General features: G+C 42.3%; 1 protein-coding gene and 1 long non-coding RNA gene across 2 annotated transcripts in view; one reads left to right on the forward strand and one right to left on the reverse strand.

Moving 5' to 3' along the window:
* The window catches only part of LOC138754985 (SH2 domain-containing adapter protein F-like), a 106495-nt gene that overhangs the window by 63546 nt on the left and 35449 nt on the right, over window positions 1–7500 (reverse strand). The gene's annotated exons all lie outside the window — the stretch shown is intronic.
* Window positions 901–7500, forward strand: part of LOC138754994 (uncharacterized) — a 36140-nt gene continuing 29540 nt past the window's right edge. The window contains exons 1-2 of the long non-coding RNA XR_011351977.1: window positions 901–971; window positions 1159–1253. This is a non-coding gene — a long non-coding RNA (uncharacterized lncRNA). The remainder of the gene's footprint in view (window positions 972–1158; window positions 1254–7500) is intronic.

A 7500-nucleotide genomic window follows, 5' to 3' on the forward strand; every position in this document is an offset into this window, starting at 1 on the left:
TAGTATTAACCTACTTAACCCACATATTATCTTGCCAGATACATTAGCTGAAATACAGTACTGTATGTGTACAGTATCTTGGCTATTTAGTCAAAACAGGTACACATATAGCTTTGCTACGTATATAATATGGTGTTCGCACAACATCCAATTTCACCAAATGTATCATGGACATTAAGCGACACATGACTGTATGGAAAAACCTGCCTTGCACATCTTTTTCTTCTCACCCTCAACCTAGCCCTTGCGAATGTTTGACATTAGCAACGCCTTCCTTGAAATTCTACCTGGCCTCCTGTCAGCATCTAATATTCCAGAGAAAACAAACCCATTTTCTCCAATCTCTCTTTATACCCAATACCCTCTAATCCAGGCAACATCCTGGTGAACATCTTCTCCTTTGCCAAAGCCTTCACATCCTTCCTGCAACCAGAATACTCTAAATGTGACCCAACCAAAGCTCTATGAAGCTTCAACATGACTTCCTGACTGTTTTATCAATGCTTTAATCTATGAAGGCAACCGTGCCTTCTCACCAGCCTATCAATTTTCTGACTGCAAGAGGCACTTCAGGTAATTTCTACTGATGGCAAATCTGTTTGCCTTATGCAGACAGAACAAATTCCGTGTAATATTGCACTGCTTTTATTACATGACGATAAACTGAATCTTGAATCGTGGAAGAGGTGTAGTCGAGGTAACTGTGGGAGGTTTTGGGTATATAAAAAACGCCATTATTTTTGATTTTGTTTGCTTTTCTTTTGTTCCTTCCAACCAAGCCTGTTCATTTGAATCAATGAGGAACACCCTGTACCACTTCAATTCTGGTACAAAGTGCTTGAGTAAAAACTCAGCTGCGGAAATGCTGCAACTTAATGTCACAACACTGGAATGGTCTGTATTGGCAAATAGTCTGAAACGCTGGCTAACAGCTGTCAGCAGGAACATCTATTCATTAATGCGTGTATAAGGTAATTAAGCAGGGAAAAGTCAGTAATAAAACCAAATATCCTTCGAGTCCTTTTACTGCATGGTGTTACAGCATATGTTTATCAAAGTTGTCTTATTGGAAAAAATGTGGGTTATATCTCATGGGAAAAGGGGCTCAATATTAAAACTGGACAATTAGTTTGATAAGCTTTTGTGGTCTGTCTGCAGGAGTGATGCTAAACATCTGTCGGGCTGCCACTTCTGTTTCTCCGTTCAACACTCACTCCAGTGCAAAGTTGAGGCAGCAATATCTCATTGAATAGGTATGTTGCAAAGTTCAATTCTCCAACATGCTCTTTCTTTCTGCCTGTCATCCATCTGTAATTTTGGCTGTTTGTCTTTCTCTAGTGGCATAGCCTGGCTTGCTGAATACAATTCCAAGCTAAACTGAAAAATCAGTTTAACGGAGTTTATATCACATTTATTCATGATTCACCCATCCTGGCTCTTCCCTTTCTTTCATCTGTCCCTCTCATCATTTCTGCAACTCAAAGACAACTTGTTTCTCTCTTTCCAGTTCCAATGGATTTGAAACCTCTAACTCTACACTCTTTCCAGAGATGCTTTCTGACCCTATTGTTTCCATCATTTCAACATGTACAGTTTTCTTGCCATCCCAAATTTGTTTTTGACTGAGTTCATTAAAGTGGAGATCTCAGGAGGCAGATTGTTTACTTGCCAATTTACTATGACAATGGTTGTAAAATGTTTAGTCTGGCCTCCAAAACTCATAGGTCAGCTGTGCAGTCATTAAGGATGGATCTGTTCTTTAAGCTCGCTCTGCCTCTGACCTAGTTAATAGTCCACTGCTATTCATGGCTGGACAGAGTGCTTTAACTTGACTTAATCTGAAATTGTTCAGAACTAAGCAATTCCACGAAGAAAATTCCTAGTTCTTTTATTTCCTGGCATTTCTTTTTCTAGTGTTTTGATAGATTTGGATGACCTTCTCAATACCAAATATCCATTTTAAGATGTTCTTTTAAAAAAAATCCCATTACCACCTTCATTTCTTTTTGTGGAAACACTCCTTTCTGATAAACCTTGCCCATAATCTCTTTCTGAATGAATGGTTTTATTGCCATGTGTACCAACATACAGTAAAAAGCTTTGTTTTGCATGCTATCCAGGCTCCCAACACACACAGCTAGTACAGCATAAGACAAAAGTGCAGCCTATTGAAAAAAGTCCAGTCATAAAAAATTGGCATCAGCTTTTGCAAGAAGGAAAAAGCAGTACTCCAGTTCTTGCAACTGGAGATTTGAGTTCCCAAGAACATGATCTTCTGCCAGAGCACAGGGTTATTGTAATTCTACTTCCACTGTTAGCCTTACAATAATTTGCCTTGTGGGACTGTGCTTTGGATATTGAGTCATTTGTCCACCAACCTCACTCATCCTATGACACGCATCAGTGATAAACCTGAAGGAGGTGGCCTTCAGGCAAAGCTCAATCATGAGTAAAAACAAACATTTTTTGACAGATTGAAATTGGCAATGAGTTTTCACTATTAATTTGCACTAAAATTTAAGTAGTAATGCTATTGAAAAACTAATTAGATATCTTTTTTTTTAAAATAGTTTATGATCGCTTTGATTTTCCATTTCAGAACAAATCTTGCTCCAGATTGACTGCTGCTACAAATAAGTCCCTTGCAGAAAACATTAATGTGCAGACCTTCCCAGTTCTCCATTGATCTGTAAACAAAGCAATCTGACTGCGAGTTAAAATCAGATTCATGATTTGTGACTACTCTTCAGATAATTTGCAATGACATATTACAGACAGCATTTATGCTGTTAACTTGTGACTACTCCAGCTGTGATGAAATCTGACATTTCTGAAGTTTTATCTTAAAAAGATTTCATGCAGCACTCAAACCAGAATTATTGGGGATACAGAGAAACCTCAATAAACAGGCGGCTAAGTGCTGATAAATCATTGGGCTAATGCAATCTTGTGTTGAAACAGAGAAGCATTGCCCTAATTTCAGTTGAAACTTTAAACATGCTTCTTTCTATCCCGATTTCCATCAAGTTTATCTGTGAGAGACAGAAAACAAAATTTCTAGGTTATATCTGTGCCACCTGTCATGGAATATTTACTATCAGGGTCATATACAAATCACAAAATACAGCAACGAGATTAGAATCTTACATTGATATTAGTAAATTACTATTTGGTATTTACCAATCTTAATTACCATTAGGCATGCACAGCAGATGATACAAGTGCCTTTTTATTTTGGTGGAGTTTTGACAACATTGATATTGAGTTCAGCGGGCAGCAACCTCCTTTGAAGACCACCTCACTGACAAAAGACAAAGGAGGAAAAACCCAACACCAACCAACCAAAAAACGAGCCTGCAGCTGACGTGGACATTACCTCTCCATAAATCTTCGTCCGCGAAGCCAAGCCAAAGAAGAAAAAAAATATCGAGGGCTCTGGCAATCAATATAAATGGCTGTTGTTTTTCAAGTGTAGAGAATACACATTAGGATCAGAAATACAACTACAGGAGGGACATTTCTATTGAGTGACACTCATCAGGTCTGGCATTGCCATGAAGCAAGGTTAACCAAGCTGGGGCTTTTCTCTTTGGATTGACAAAGGATGAGAGGTGACTTAATAGACGTATACAGATTATGAGGAGCTTAGATAAGGTGGACAGCCAGCACCTTGAACCCAGGGAAACAATAACAAATACCAGAGGATATGTGTTTAAGGGAGTGGAGAAAAGTTGAAGGAAGATGTCACAGATAATGATTTAAAAAAAAAAAAAATTTTTTACGGAATAATGAGTGCCTGCAATGCATTGCCAGCAGTAGTGGCAGAGACTGGTACAATAGGGACATTCGAGAGACTTTAGGCACATGGATGCAAGAACAATGGAGGGTTATGGGTGCGAGTTTAGGAAGGGTTAGATTGATGTGGAGTAGTTTACATAGTTTGGTACAACATCGTGGGCTGAAGGACATTTACTATGCAGTAAAGTTCTCTATTCTATTTGTAGTGGTGCTATGGTGGCACTACAACTCCCATAAAGCACCAAATGAGCTATGTGACATCAATGCATGATGACAATAGCACGTGGAGTGTGAGATTCTGGCTTTTAAAAGGTTGCGTTGGTTATGAAAAGTAAATCCATTTGATTCACTCTAAAAATGCCTTGTGTGATTATTTTGTCATGTCCACTGTGATTCCAGTGGCCACAATTGGTGACCCCGACAAGTCCAAAAGCTTATTTTTGGACAAATGTGGACTCTGCAGCTGTTGCGATGAAGCTACCACCTTTCTGGACAGCTGAGCCTGAACTATGGTTCCAACAGGCTGAAGCACAATTTCACCTTCGCAAAGTGGAATTGAACACCACTCGTTATTACCATCTTATCATTGCCCTGGACCAGGCCATCACTAAGAGGATCAGTGACTTCCTACAGGATCCACCAGGTACCAGCAAGTTTGATGCTTTAAAAGCACTTTTATTACATGTATAAGGCACGTCCTGTAGGGAAAGGGCAGCCAAACTACCACATCTCATTGGGTTGGGAGAATGCGCCCCTTCAGAACTAATGGATGAAATGCTGTTCCTGGTAGCTGGTGCAAGTCCCAATATGTTATTCAAGCAGCTCGTTTTAGAGTGAATACCAGATGATATTAGGCTCTTGTTATCCAACTGTTCATTTGAAGTCCCAAGGTCTATAGAGGCAGACATTCTATGGCTGGCTAAAAAGCAGAGCAAGGAAAGACAAGTCTGTGCAACCAGCCCCTCTGATATTGAGCCAGTGTCACACTTTAGTGCTCTTAACACATCACTCCCTACAACCATGCAATGCCTCAAGACAAGTAAGCAGCCTCATTTTGGTGCTATTATCATAGGTGTTGGGGAGTAAATGCCGGCAAGTGCCTTTCACCCTGCTGTTTTGCGGGAAACACCCAGGCCAACCGCCAGTAGGGCTGCGGCGGATGGTGAGAAACCTGCAACCTTACTGTATGTATGGGACAAGTTGTCCCAGCGAAGATTCTGGTGGACACAGGTTCAGATGTTAGTGTATTTCCACCCACTGGTTTTGACACACACCATCCTATCCCGGACCTGCAACTACGAGCAGTTAACAGTTCCAACATTTCCATCTTTAGCACCAGGAAGGTGAATGTCAAGTTCGAGAATCATCTTTACGCTTGGCCATTTATTATAACAGCAGTATAGAACCTTTGGTTGGTGCAATTTTCTTGGGGCTCAATCATTCCTCGTCGACTTAAAAGGGTGCCGACTAATAGATGAAACTACTTTTCAGACTATTCCTCTGGCAGATGCTTATACCCCTGCTCTGTGCCTTCAAACATTAATTAAACCAGTAGATGAATTCTCCAAGCTGTTGAAAGATTTCCCTGAAATTACTGCTCTACAATTTTTTAAGCCTCCACTGAAAAACACAATGTTATTTACTGCCTATCCAAGCTAAAGTGTGGCGCTTGTTTCTAGAGAACCTGCATTTAGCCAAGGAAGAGTTTGCTAATATGGAGGAACTAGGATTAATTTGTTGGTCCAACAGTCCCTGGGCATCCCCATTACACATGGTCCTGAAACACAATGGAGCTTGATGACCATGTGGAGATTCTTTTTTCTTTGGCTTGGCTTTGCAGACGAAGATTTATGGAGGGGGTAAAAGTCCACGTCAGCTGCAGGCTCGTTTGTGGCTGACAAGTCCGATGCGGGACAGGCAGACACGGTTGCAGCGGCTGCAGGGGAAAATTGGTTGGTTGGGGTTGGGTTTTTCCTCCTTTGCCTTTTGTCAGTGAAGTGGGCTCTGCGGTCTTCTTCAAAGGAGGTTGCTGCCCGCCAAACTGTGAGGTGCCAAGATGCACGGTTTGAGGCGATATCAGCCCACTGGCGGTGGTCAATGTGGCAGGCACCAAGAGATTTCTTTAGGCAATCCTTGTACCTTTTCTTTGGTGTACCTCTGTCGCGGTGGCCAGTGGAGAGCTCGCCATATAACACGATCTTGGGAAGGCGATGGTCCTCCATTCTGGAGACGTGACCCACCCAGCGTAGCTGGATCTTCAGCAGCGTGGACTCGATGCTGTCGACCTCTGCCATCTCGAGTACTTCGACGTTAGGGATGAAAGCGCTCCAATGGATGTTGAGGATGGAGCGGAGACAACGCTGGTGGAAGCGTTCTAGGAGCCGTAGGTGATGCCGGTAGAGGACCCATGATTCGGAGCCGAACAGGAGTGTGGGTATGACAACGGATCTGTATACGCTTATCTTTGTGAGGTTTTTCAGTCGGTTGTTTATCCAGACTCTTTTGTGTAGTCTTCCAAAGGCGCTATTTGCCTTGGCGAGTCTGTTGTCTATCTCATTGTCGATCCTTGCATCTGATGAAATGGTGCAGCCGAGATAGGTAAACTGGTTGACCGTTTTGAGTTTTGTGTGCCCGATGGAGATGTGGGGGGGCTGGTAGTCATGGTGGGGAGCTGGCTGACGGAGGACCTCAGTTTTCTTCAGGCTGACTTCCAGGCCAAACATTTTGGCAGTTTCCGCAAAGCAGGACGTCATGCGCTGAAGAGCTGGCTCTGAATGGGCAACTAAAGCGGCATCGTCTGCAAAGAGTAGTTCACGGACAAGTTTCTCTTGTGTCTTGGTGTGAGCTTGCAGGCGCCTCAGATTGAAGAGACTGCCATCCGTGCGGTACTGGATGTAAACAGCGTCTTCATTGTTGGGGTCTTTCATGGCTTGGTTCAGCATCATGCTGAAGAAGATTGAAAAGAGGGTTGGTGCGAGAACACAGCCTTGCTTCACGCCATTGTTAATGGAGAAGGGTTCAGAGAGCTCATTGCTGTATCTGACCCGACCTTGTTGGTTTTCGTGCAGTTGGATAATCATGTTGAGGAACCATGTGGAGATTACAGGTGGCTTAACGACACCACCATTCCAGACCATTATTAGATACCTCAAATTCAAGATTTCTCAGCTAATTTGCATGGAGCGAAGATCTTTTCCAAAATAGGCTTGGTGCGTGGCGATCATCAAGTACCGGTAGAGCCGGAAGACATTTTATGAGGCCCATTTGGATTAAAGAATGCTGCTCAATCATTTTGACCTGGTGATGTATACTTTAGGACGCTGTATTACCAATGCCTTTATTTACCTCGATGACATTTTAGTGGCCAGCGTGACAAAGGAAGAACATTTGGAACATCTTTGTACACTTTTTATTCGTCTTCAAGAATTTGGACTGACCCTCATCTAGATAAATGCATTTTTGGACAAGAAACGGTTAATTTCTTGGGGCCGTGCCTATGGTTAATGCTACTGCAGACACTTGTGCTCAGGTGTTCTTTCCTGGGTGTCTCGTTTTGGTTTTCTCCAACACATGTTACTTCAGACAGAGGACCACAATTTACTTCCTCACTGTGGACTGCCTTGTCTCACTTGCTCGGTACAACAATTGATCATCCCCAGGCTAATAGAATGGTGGAAAGATTTAATCAACATCTCAAGTCAG

The sequence above is a fragment of the Narcine bancroftii genome, chromosome 1 (genome assembly GCF_036971445.1).
Source record: "Narcine bancroftii isolate sNarBan1 chromosome 1, sNarBan1.hap1, whole genome shotgun sequence".
In the NCBI taxonomy this organism is placed as follows: domain Eukaryota; kingdom Metazoa; phylum Chordata; class Chondrichthyes; order Torpediniformes; family Narcinidae; genus Narcine; species Narcine bancroftii.